Below are 13,378 nucleotides of genomic sequence, written 5' to 3'. Positions count from 1 at the left end.
ATATTAAAATGGACATTTTATCAGCGTCGGGATATTTGTTTGGCTGAATATGTTCAATGTATTGTCTCCATTATTGCTGATGCTGATATTGCAGTTCATCATTTCTTTATTTAAAAAACTAATTCCATTGTAAATATGGTGATTTTATTACCACGCCCCCAAGAAGAACACAAATCTAAAAATGATGAAATAACAGTTTTGGAATATAAAGAGACCGTCAGTCTATTTTGCAACAATTCCGGGTCTCTGTCAGATTACAATAATAAAGCATCATTTATCAGAAGAATTGTTGTCGATTTCTGTAACTGAATGCGGAGTATGAACAAAGTGATTCTATTTACAGTGCGGATGGCTATCACTGGACATTTTGGGTTTGGAGATGAGAAGAAACTCTCACACAATACAATGTTTCTCCTTATATTTGTCAAACTGCCCCAATCTCGAAGACAGCCCTTTGAAAATACTGAGAATCCCGCCCTCCTGATAATTAAATAGTGAGTTGACAGAGAAACATAAATTTAACATCGACTTTTGACAGAGAAGTTAATGAATGAACGGACACGGAGATCATTAAAGTTCTCCTTCAGCATCCAAATCATTGCAGCTCACTCTATTGGCCACCGGCTGTCGAACATTCTCTGGTATTGGGAACACAAGATATCAGGTCTTTGCTGCACATTGCACAATATCACAAGAATAAATGTTTTATCTTCCATTGAATCAGGTTATGACCTGATCATTTCTCCGCTCATTGGCAGCTATGATTGGAACTCTTCAATAATGGAAATCAGATTATACTGTACAATAGAACACGGTGTAAATCAGGTACAAGAGACGCTGCTGTTTAAATAGGGGGCAAAACTTTCAGAATATTCCAGGAATCCCTGTTGTTCATGTCAGTTTGATGATGTTCTTTTAATATTATTTCGATGCATTTTTGCCATTGCTCTGATCTCAATTGACTGGGGAATTGGGACCATCAACATCTCTCTCGCATTTCATGAAGTGGTTAATAAACAGACTTTAATTATTGGAATGACATTTACTTGGAAGTTATACAAATGAAAAAACATCTGGTCACTTTACTGTTTTGCGATGCTATTTACTCACATAATGAACAGGACATTGAATGAAAATATTTGATTAGAATGATTACTATTTAAAATGTGTCTTTCTTGTGGGAATGAAACATTTACTGTTCAAATGGCTGAATCCCATTTTGTCCATTCAGGTTCACGCTAATCTGTCCCACACAGTATTTGGCAGCAATCCAGCCTGCTGTCAAATGCTCAAAGTTATTGACAGGAAGCATCTGGGGGTGTTTGTGCAGTAGATCTGCTTCCTCAGTACTGACCGCTTGGCTGCAAGCCAACTTCAAACCCTTCACATTGTCAATGAGCCCTATTTATAAAGAAATCTACCCAGCAACAGTACTGGAGGCAATTTAATGTTTTAAGTTGTAAGTCTATATGGATTTTACCCATCTCTCAAGAAAGACAATTTATGCAGCTTCTCTGGCACCCTGTTAGCAACAATGATGATTTTTCCAGCACATCAGGATATTGTCATGGATGGATCGAAAGAATTACAGGCAGACTGAAAGATGACTCAGGGAGACGATACATGTTGTAATACATGAACATGTATGTTTGTGTATTCTTTCCCTATCTCGTTCCATGAGATGTTTGAGTTGGTGGAACGACGAGCACATTATGCCTGTCCCAAGTGCCCTTGAACTGAATGGTTTTCTATGCCACTTCTGAAGAGTCAGCCATTTTGTGTCCGTCTGGAGTCACATTCTTGTGAGTCCAGGTAGCGATGGCAGATTTCCCTCATTGGGGGATCAAAGAGGGTTATATGGTCGCCATTAGAATGTATTCCACATTTATTAATTGAATTCAAATTCCACCAGCTGCAATGCTCCGATTTAAATCCCTGTCCCATCGTTGTCCTGGGTCTCTGGATCACTGGGCCAATTAAATTAATATTACGTCACCATCTGCGCAAACAATAAATGAATGACTGTCTTGATGCAGGAATGAATGACAGTTGAATGAATGATAGTTGGATGAATCACAGTTGGATGCCTGAATATTTTGATTGAGGAATCAGTGAATGGATTGATGGATGTGTTGCGAGATGGCATTGAAAAATGCTGTTCTTCATTCCCATATTTGTGCTTGATTATTTCATAAATTGAATCAGCTCCTTTATTCCATTTGTGTCAGTCTAATACCTTCAACTCTTCCAGAGTCTCTGGGTGAAATCCATCCCGAGTTTATCGGGAGTTAGCAAGCTAATCCTCACGAAGAGAAGGACGAGATATTCCTGCCGCTCGGATGGTTCATTTCTCTGCTGATGCTGAATCTTCATATCCAAGATAAAACGAGTGAACATGATTAGGTTGAGGAGGGAGGATTGTAATATTTGAAACATGTGGTTCTTTGACGTACAGCAAATCACTCAACATGCCCTCACCTAAATTAGTGAAGGTAACAGGGTGAAAAGTAAATAAGGTACCAACAGAAATATTGTGAGACTCACTGGACAATAACAATTGTTACATTACTTCCCAAAACAGTGTAATACTGAATCGGGATTTAAAGATTCAGTAACTTCACATGAGGTACAGGTAGTTTCATTTATATCATCACTTTGAAAATCATCACACACTCTAGCTATGTATCAGGACATTCTGTGTGATGATGAGGTGATTACTTGTCAATGAAGAACAGAGGCTGCTGGGTCGCTGTTCATTATGCACGGTCTGAATTAATTTCATTCCCCACTGAATTCTGGGACAGATTATATTCCTTGGTGACAAAAAGGCCAACATGATGCCAATAAATGTTAATATCAATACATCCTACGAAGCAAATTACAATTGTATGTTGTATAGAATGAAATACTGAAAACAAACAGAAAATGCTGGAAAATCGCAGCAGGTCTGACAGCTTCTGTGGAGACAGAATGGAGCCAACGTTTCGTGTCTGGATGGCGCTTCGACAGAGTATTCCTGATGCGTTGGAGAGATCATCATTGTTTCTAACAAGGTGTCAGAGAAGCTGCATCACTTTCCTGTGAGATGGGAATAGTTTAAGTAGTTACTGTTTAATGATATACACTATGTCGACCCGCACACAAGTTACACCAATTCAGATATCGATCCCAAATATCATATTCAACTTCTCCATCCTAACTAACCTAATCAACGCCTCAATCACTAACTATATTCTAAAAAAAACTTCCTAATCCCTATCCAACCGTATCATTTCCCAATTTCATCATCCACTTCAATTTCCTCCAAATAAAAATTGGTCATCCTGACTCAAAATGTTGGCTCTATTCTCTCTCCCCAGATGCTGTCAGACCTGTTGAGATTTTCCAGAATTTATTGTTTTTGTTTCAGTTTCCAGAATCCGTAGTAGTTTGCTTTTATCAAAATGCTGAATATAATTGGTGAAATAATTGTTTATCTGTATGACTTGATGATAATTGATGAAGTGGAATAACCCCGCCTGGAAATACCGCCCCCCTCCCCTCCCCAAGACACTCATCAACCCCACTTGAACATATATTACCATTCCTATACTGTCGCTGGGTCGGAATCCATGAGCACCCTCCCGAACAGCACTATGGGAGTACCTACTCTGCAGGTTTTGCAGCGGTTCAACAAGGCAGGTCACCACCACTTTACTGAATGCAATTAGCAATGGGGAACAAATGCTGGCCTAGAAAGTGTCGCCCACCTCCCATAAAGTAATGTTAAATATACTAATCTTTATGAATGAATGAGAACTGGTGAATGCATTTTTAAAAATTGTGAATGGATGGTCGTTGGTGAAAATAATTACTATTTTTCTGAACATTTATGACATTCTCCTTATCTGCTGGAAGATTTAAGGTTTGACGTTTATTTATTAATGTCACAAGTAGGCTTACATTAACACTTCAATGAAGTTACTGTGAAAATCCCCGAGTCGCCACGTTGCGGCGTCTGTTCGGGTACACCGACGGAGAATTTAGCCGGGCCAGTGCACCCTACCTGCATGCCTTTTCGGACTGTGGGAGGAGCACCCAGAGGAAATCCACGCATACACGGGAAGAATGTGCAGATACCGCACAGACACTGACCCAAGCCGGGAACCAAACCTGTGGCCCTGGCGATGTGAGGCAACAGAGCTAACCACTGTGCAACCCTGGCACACACCATTCCACAAGAGATGCATGATTCAAATTCATCACACTTTTTGCAAAGTAAGCCAATGGAAGAGACTGCTCCAGCTACAGACATATCTCAGTCATGGCATCACGGGAAAGATCTTTGCTAGGGTCACACTTGAAATACATCATCTACTTGCAGACCGGGTGTTCCTGATGTGCAGTGTAGTGATTGTGTTGGAAGATTTACTCCAGCCAACAACTTCTCCATGTTCCATATGTCCATATCTTTAACGTACTTTGGTCAATCTCGCTAAGACATTCAACACCGTCAGCAGGGCAAGGAATACAGGATTTTGGTGATAACTGGCTCTACACCAAAATATCCATTCATGATACAAAAACGATAACACACTATGACAAATGGTAGCTTAATGGGCAGCACCTGTGGCAGAACTAACCTTTCAAAAATTGTCCTCTTCAATCATCAGAAAAGGTGACATATGTAAAGGAAGCCAATCTGAATTGGATGTGTTTATTGTGCGTCCAACATGCACTGTAAATGGAAGGATGCAAGTGATCATTTTGAAATTAATTTCTGTCAAACATGATATATTTCACAAAACACACGCAAACCAAGATGCTCAATTTTTGTTCCGCCAGGATCACTCGATTCCAGAAATGATTTAAAATGAGTCCAAATATAGATACAAATTTTAAATTAAAAGGTGAAGAGAGGTTGCGTGCCCTTGACATCGACGCAACATTTGACCGTTTGTCGCATCAAGGAGCCCGAGCGAAACTGCAGTTAATAGGAATCAGGGGGAAACAGTCCACTGGCTGGAACACAAAGGAAGATGGTTGTGGTTCTTAATGGTTAATCATCTCAGTCACACGGCTTTGCAGGAATTCATCAGGTTAGTGACAAAGCCCCAAGCTTCAGCCATCATCAAAGTTCATATGTGGGATGTTCACTGATGATTGGACAAAGTTCAGCACCAGTTCCGACTCCTCAGGTACTGACACAGTCTGTGTCCATATGAAGCAAGACTTAGAAAACATTCAGACTTGGGCTATTGAGTGACAAGTAACATTAATGCCACACAAGTGACAGGCAATGACCCTCTCCAGTAAGGGAGATTCCAACCATCTCCGCCTGACACTAAGTAGCATTACTAGCACAGAATCCCTCACTATCAACATCCTGGGCATTATACTTCGTGAAAATCTGAACTGGAGCAGGCATTTAAATCATGTGGCTACAAGAGCAGGTGAGATGCCAGGGGTTCTTCGGCGAACAGCTCACCTCCTGAATTTCCAAACCCTCTCCATCATCTACCAGGCAAAAGGCAGGAATATGAACAAAGAACAGTACAGCACATGAACAGGCCCTTCTGCCCATCAAGTCTGTTCCAACATAAATGATTGAATATTCTCTACTTGCCTAACTTGTGACACTCAAAAAGCTCAATGCCATTCTGGAAAAAGTAGCTGTCTCGAAGAACACCCCACCCACCAGCTTCCCAAAGCTTGCCAACATATTCTCAAAGGAAATTATGATTTGGCAACAAAAGTTGACTGTCAGTGACGTCAGAATCCCATGAAGTAATGTTAAAAATATCATATCTCTGCTTATATTCAACTCACCTCTGACTCTGTCCGTGTTACACTAGGTTCTGCCTGGATCACATTCCAGGAGGTCCTATCTACGTTTTTTTGCTGCACTCGGCTCAATATCAGCCGTTCATGTACAGGCCCTGTTAATATTATAATTTCTAAGTTACGGTTGCACTTAGCCATGTCTCTGCTAATCTGACAAGAGGCCGTGTCTTAATTCTTACTGCCTCAGAACATTTACCTCTGTGTACTAAACTGGAAATACTGTCTTCATGCATTACACATGGTTCTGTCACAGTTACTTTGCTAGTCGTTCATTAGATTTTAATAATCCAAGTCCTTTTTAAGTTAATGCAGCACCAGTCCATGTATTTGGTTATTTAAGACTATGTCTTGTCTCAGTTTTATTGTACTTTGCAATACCTCCTAATTGCTGCATTGTCCGAATCTCAGTGTGCATCAGTCTAGTTCCTTTATCAACAACTACTACGAATGAAGTGGGCTCTGTCTAAGTTTATATCAGTCAAGGTACTATATCAGTAATTATCACTAACACACTGGACTTTGTTTCAGTTTAAACCTGTCTCAGTCCTGTATCAGTAATTATTACTAATACACTTGGCTCCATCGCAGTTCATATAAATCTCGGTCCAGTATCATTAATTACTCGGCGCTGTCTCAGTTCATGTCGCATAAGCTCCTATATCAGTAAAACTGAGCTAGACACTGTCTCAGTTTTCTTTTCCTTGGCAATGTCATTTTTAAAAATGTTTCTTTCATGGGATGTGGCTGTCATTGGAATTTGGCATTTGACATGGCACTCGGCACTAACTCATTTCTATTTTGTTGGATCTGGCCCCTGTTTATATTAAAATACAATCTGGTTCTGTTAATACTCTGCTAGATCGAAATTCAGTTTATATTGCACGAGGCATTCTCTCTGGATACGTAATATTTGATACCGACACTGTATATATTTCACTAGACTGTGTTATTCCTGCACTTAACTATAGCTGTTTGAATTATGCCTGCGAGAAGAAGAGATAATATGTCTGCGAGAAGAAGAGATAATATGTTGGGATAAAAACATTGTTATCAGGCAGGATCCAGAAACGGGCAGTATTGGATCGACAGTATTTGGTTGGTGCAGTCTTGGAGGGCCGATAGGCCTTTCCCTGTGCGGTGATTTTCTTTGTTTTTTGTTCTTTATTGACAACGCATGCTACACAGGGCTTGGTATCCATTTTCCATGCAGTCAGCAGAAGTAGATTTCAGATATCGCTTCTTCTTTTCCCGTGCTCAAAACCTCATAAAGTTTGCAGAGAATTGTATTCCCCCAACCACTTCCCTCATTACTGGCATTGTCCAGTGCAGTAAAAACTGAGACCATGTCCAATACAATATAAACGTGGACAGGGTCAATTGCAGAAAAAAGGCTGCATCTAGTTTAATGCAAATAGAGATAGGTTTATGTTAATAAAAACAGAGACAACGTCTCGCTTAATATGAACAGAAACATGGTAACGTATAATATAACGTATAACAGCGTCTAATTTAGTATAAACAGATACAACATCTAGTTTCATATGAGTAGAGACAGGCAATATAATATTCTACGTGCAATATAAAAATAGTTAGGGTCCAGTGAAAAATCAACAAAGGCATGGCCTCATAATATAAGCTGACAGAGGGTAAATTTACTGTAATATAAAGAGACTGGTTCAATCCCCATGAAATTTGTAGAGACGGCCGACTATCCCATCAAAAGCTTACAGGACAGGAGTAACATGGTGTTAGCTGAAGAATGCAAAGTTCCCTCTGCATTGCCAAATTAAACCCTCCCAAGGCAGGAATAGCATGAGTTACATACAAAGTGAATCTCGCTCTAGACTATCCAAATCAAACATTCCCAGGACAGTATACTGTCTAGAAAGAGAGTGAAACTCCCTCTACAAAGTCTGCTCAAACAAAATGAAGGCAGAAAGAGCATGAACTCTCTTCTACGTTAAACCTCTTCTGCACTCTTCCTTCAGAGATTCGGGAGGCAGATTTAAATTAGTGTTAGGTACAGGAAAAGAGCTGTCTACACAGTGCCATAAAACACACCCAGGTCAGGTACAGCAGAGATGAGATACGGATTAAATCTTCCTTGACAAAGTCATAGCAAACATTCAAAAGGAAGGTACAGTGAGTTTAGATGCAGAGTAAATATTCCAAAGACAGGGACAGCAGCGGCTAAATATGGGGACAGATCCTTTGGTACTGCCACATTGAATCCTTATCACCAGGTACAGCCGAGGTTAGATACAGAGGAAAATGTATCAAATATTCCGAGATCAAAGAATGCTCAAGACATCTTTTAGAGTCAAGCTCTTTCACAGATTCCAATTCAGTGAGTTAAATTATTTTAGAAGTCTATAACTCTGGCTGAGAGAACACATTGGGTAGACATTGACTTCATGCTGTGGAGTGAAGGCGACGAACCATTGTGGGGAGATCAGACACTGAAACAGACAGGAGAAAGACAGAGAGATGAAACAGGAAATTTCAATGAATACATTTGCCGTGTCATTATATTTCGGGATCAGAGGGATGTTTTCCTAATTCTGGACATAGATATCATCATGACGTTTTTCCTCATGTAATTTAAAATCATAGCTTTCAATAATATTGAAAAACAATCGTTACTGGAATCCGTTGATTGATTTGCATGTTTGTCTCTATTTCTGTGCTGTGTTGGTGGGGAAATATTTGTTGTGTTTTTGTCAGTCAACAATCTAATCTGGGATTTCTATTTCTGTGTTTATTTACATAAACACCTCACTGTTTACAATGAAATGTTCATGGCAGCAAAACCATAAACCGTCACTTATTGATCTGTTTCAAATCAAAATAGCGTTTATTTTAAGAATATTAACAGTTGATTCAAAATTAATAGAAACTTTTTGAACATTCATTACACAAGATACAAAGTGGCAAAGATTAGTGGGAAAATAGAGCATTTGGAAATCTTTAAAGGTCAACAGAAAGCCACGAAGAAAGCTATAAGGAAAAGTAAGATGGATGATGAAAGTAAACTAGCTTAGAATATAAAAACAGGTATCAAATGTTTCTACAAATATATAAAGCAAAAAAAAAAGAGTGGCTAAAGTAAACATTGGTCCTATAGATGATGACAAGGGGGATGTAATAACTGGAAATGAAGAAATTCAGAGATTTTGAACATATAGTCATTGGAATTCAGAAGAGTGCCGGGAGAATCTTATAGAAGCATATAACATTAATAAGATAGAAGCTGGGAAGTTGTTTCCACTGGCAGGGGAAACAAGAACTAGGGGGCATAGCCTCAAAATAAGGAGGAGCAGATTTAGCACTCAGATGAGGAGGAAATTCTTCACACAAAGGATTGTGAATCTGTGGAATTCCCTGCCCAGTGAAGCAGTGGAGGCTACCTCATTGAATGTTTTTAAGGCAAGGATAAATACATTTCTGAACAGTAAAGTAATTAAGGGTTAGGTGTACGGGCTGATAAGTGGAGCCGAGTCCACAAAAAGGTAGGCCATGATCTTATTCAATGGCGGAGCAGGATCGAGGCGCCAGTTGGCCTACTTCAGCTCCTAGTTCTTACGTTCCTAAGATACTACAAACACTGTCCAGGGACCTGTCTGACCCAGACACCCAGTTGCTGCCATGGGTAAAGCCACGCAATGGCTTTCCAGGTCAGTCTCAGGGACGCCCGGTTTCTGCCTCTGGCTGAGCCAACACAATATCTGATTAGACACTTTTAAAAATATGAAAGAAAAACATGTAAAAACAACGCCACGCACCCCGGACATACTCTCTCGCCTTTTTCCATCGCGATGATGCAAAAGCTTGAGGACATTTATAAACCGAGTCAAAAACAGTTTCTTTCCTGCTGCATTCAGACTTTTGAATGGACCTACCTCGCATGAAGTTGATCTTTTTCTACACCCTAGCTATAACGGTAACATTACATTCTATACTCTCTTCCTTTCTTCCCTGTGTACGGTATGCTCTGTCTATATAGTGAACACGAAACAATAACTTTCACTGTGTACTAATATGTGTGATAATAATAAATCAAATGAAATCATAATAAAATTTATCAAAAATACCGAGAATTACTCCCGGTGAATTGATTGCTGACACGGGAACATTCCAAAAACAGATTAATACTGAGGCAGTAAGATTGAGATCCATTGTAATGTCTCTGCAAGTCCAAGAGGTGAAATTGCATTTGATTATCTGTTATATAAAATAAACAACTTCATTGTAAATTAAATACCTTCATTTCTGCACCCCTTCACAAGGGAATAGACATAAACAAGGTGACATTATCTTATCAGGGTAAAGACGTCAGTCAGATTTGCAATAATTCTGTGTCTCTAACACATTGCAGCAAAATAATAATTCATGAGAGGAATTATTATCGATTTATGTAACTACATGCTGGAATGATTGTATTTCAGGTGTGGATAGCTATCAGTGTAATTTGGGACTGGATATAAGCAAAAAGGGAAGCAATGGCTTAGTGTTATTACCGCTATACAATTAATCCACAAACTCAACTAATGTTCTCAGGATCTGGCTTCGAATCCCGCCACGGCAGATGGTGGAATTTAAATTCAGTAACAACGTCTGGACTTAGGAATCTACTTATGACCATGACATCATTGTCGATTGTCTTCAGTAATGTCCTTTAGAGAAGGAAATCTGCAGTCCTTACCTGGCTGGCCTACATGTGATTCCAGAGCCACAGCAATGTGGTTGGCTCTCAACTGCCCTCGGACAAGGAGTGGGCAATAAATGCTGACCATCCAGCGGCATCCATGTCCATAGAATCCCTACGGAGCAGAAGGAGGCCATTTGGGCCATTAGGCCTGCACCGACAACATTCCCAGTCAGGCCTTATCCCCATCACCCCACGTATATTCGCTGCTAATTCCCTTGGCATCATGGAAGAATTTATCATCGCCAATCAACCTAAGCGGCACATCTTCGGACCGTGTGAGTAAATAGGCAGACAATTGGAGGACGTGCAGACTCCACACAGACAGAGACTCCACGCAGATCCAAACCGGGAATTGAATCCGGGTCCCTTGCGTTGTGCGGCAGCAGTGCTAACAACTATGCCACCGTGCCGTCCATGAATGAATTGAAAAAAGAAACTCCTCATATGATACAATGTTACACCTCATATTTCCCCAACAGCTCCTTAACCCTGTGAAAATGAACAGTGAAAGAAACCTGGTTGACTTATAATTAATTGAGTTGACAGAGATACATAAAATTGAAATCGATTTGGACAGAGAAATTAGTGAATCAGAACCAACACGGCGATCAGGAAAGTTCTCCTTCAGCATCCCAATCATTACAGCTCATTTTATTGACCACCGCTGTCTAACATTCATTCGTCGTGGGAATACAGGATATCAGGACTTTGCGGCATTTTGCACAATATCACAAGAGTAAATGTTTTATCTTCCACTGAACCAGGTTATGAACTGGTCATTTCTTCACTCATTGGCAGCTATGAGAGGGACTGTTAAATAATCGAAATCAGGTTATGCTGCACAACAGAACATGGTGCCAATCACGTATAATTGACGTTGTCTTTTTAAAGAGGTGTAGAACACTGAGAATATTTCAGGAATCCGCGCTGTTCAAGGCAGTTATATGACTTTCTTTTACTTTTAATTATTTTAATTTTGGGCCATTACACTGATCTCGTTGGACTCAGGGATTGGGGACATCAAAATCTCTTTCGTGCACTTCATGAAGTTGCTCACAACGTGGATTTAATTGTTGGAACGACATTTATTTGGAAGTTATACAAATGAAATAGCACCTAGCCAATTTACTAGTTTCCGATACTGTTTAATCACATAATGAACAGTGCATTCATTTAAAATATTTGCTGAGAATACCACTTAAAACGTGTCTTTCTTGTGGGAATCAAACATTTATTATATAACTGGCTAAGTCCCATTTTATTCTTACAGATTCACGTTAATCTGTCCCACGCAGTATTTGGCAGCAGTCCAACCTGCTGCCAAATACCCGAAGATATTTACAGGAAGCATCTGAGGGTGTTTGTTCAGAAACTCAAAGATCTGTTTCCTCAGCACTGAGCGCTTGGCTGCAAGCCAACTTCAAACTCTTAGCATTGTCAATGGGGCCTATTTATAAACAAATCTGCCCAGCAACAGTACTGGAGGCAAGTTAATTATTGTTTAAGTTGTAAACCTATATGAATGCTTCCCATTTCTTTGGAAAAGAAAGTTTCCAGCTTCTCTGGCACCTTGTTAGCAACAATGATGATCTCTCCAACACAACAAAATACCGTGAACGATGGATAAAAATAAACACAGGCAGATTGTGAGAGTTGATTCAGAGAGGTGATACATTTTATAATACATAAACATGTATGCTTGTGTTTTATTTCACTTTTTTCTTCCATGGGACGTGGGAGTCTCTGGAAAGACCAACATTTGTTTCCTGTGCTTAATTTATTTTGAACTGAGTGGTGTGTTAGGACATTTCGGAAGGCATGCCCAGTTACGCATACTGCTGTCCGTCTGGAGTCACACCCTGGTGAGACTAAGTAGGGATGGCAGATTTCCTTGACTGGGGAATCAGAGTGGTTAATCTGGTCGCTGCAAATATGAATCCAGATTTATTGATTGAAATCAAATTCCACCAGCTGCCATGGTCGGATTTAATCTCGTGTTCACACATCACTGGCCTGGGCCTCTGGATTACTGCTCCACTGGCACTAATATTACGCCACCATCGACACAAGAAATAAATAAATGCTTGTGTTGATGCAGGGGTGAACGATAGTTGGATGCCTAAATGTTTTCATCGAGGAATCAGTGAATGGACTGATGGATGTGATGATAGCTGGTCCTGACATTTGTTGTTCCACATACGCACACTTGTGTTTTACTACTTCAAAAATCGAGGCTGGTCCTTTATTACAATTGTGTCAGTCCACAACCTTTAATCCTTCCAGATTTTCTGGGTGAATTCCATCCCAGGGATATGCGGAACAAATGAATTGAACGTCACTAAGAGTAGTCTGATTTCCCCCCCTGCTGATGGTGAATCTCCAAATGCAAGATGGAAAGAGGGAACATGATTAGGTTGATGAGGGAAGATTGTAATATTTGGAACATGTGGCCTTCCTAGTGCAACAAAATCACTCAACAGATCATCACCCAATTTAGTGAAGATAATACGCTAAAAAATAAACGATGTGGCAACTACAATATTGTGAAACTCACTGGACAGCTTGAAGTTTTAAATTCCTTGCCAGAACTTTGTAAAAATGAATCGGGATTTTAAGCGTCTATAAATTCACATTACATACAGATACTTTCAGTTCTACAGTCATTTTTAAAATGGTCACACACTCCAGTTATATATCAGGAGTTTCTGTGTGATGATGAGGTCATTACTTGTTAATAAAGCGCAGAGGCTGCTGGGTAGCTGCTACTATTTGGCTGATTTAATTCAATTTCCCGCTGAATTCTGGGGCAGATTTGTTTCTTTCGTGACAGAAAGGCCAATGTTATCT

The sequence above is a fragment of the Mustelus asterias genome, unplaced genomic scaffold (genome assembly GCF_964213995.1).
Source record: "Mustelus asterias unplaced genomic scaffold, sMusAst1.hap1.1 HAP1_SCAFFOLD_322, whole genome shotgun sequence".
Taxonomy (NCBI): Eukaryota; Metazoa; Chordata; class Chondrichthyes; order Carcharhiniformes; family Triakidae; genus Mustelus; species Mustelus asterias.
The sequence above is the reverse complement of the archived record's forward strand: the minus strand, read 5'-3'. Positions refer to the sequence as shown.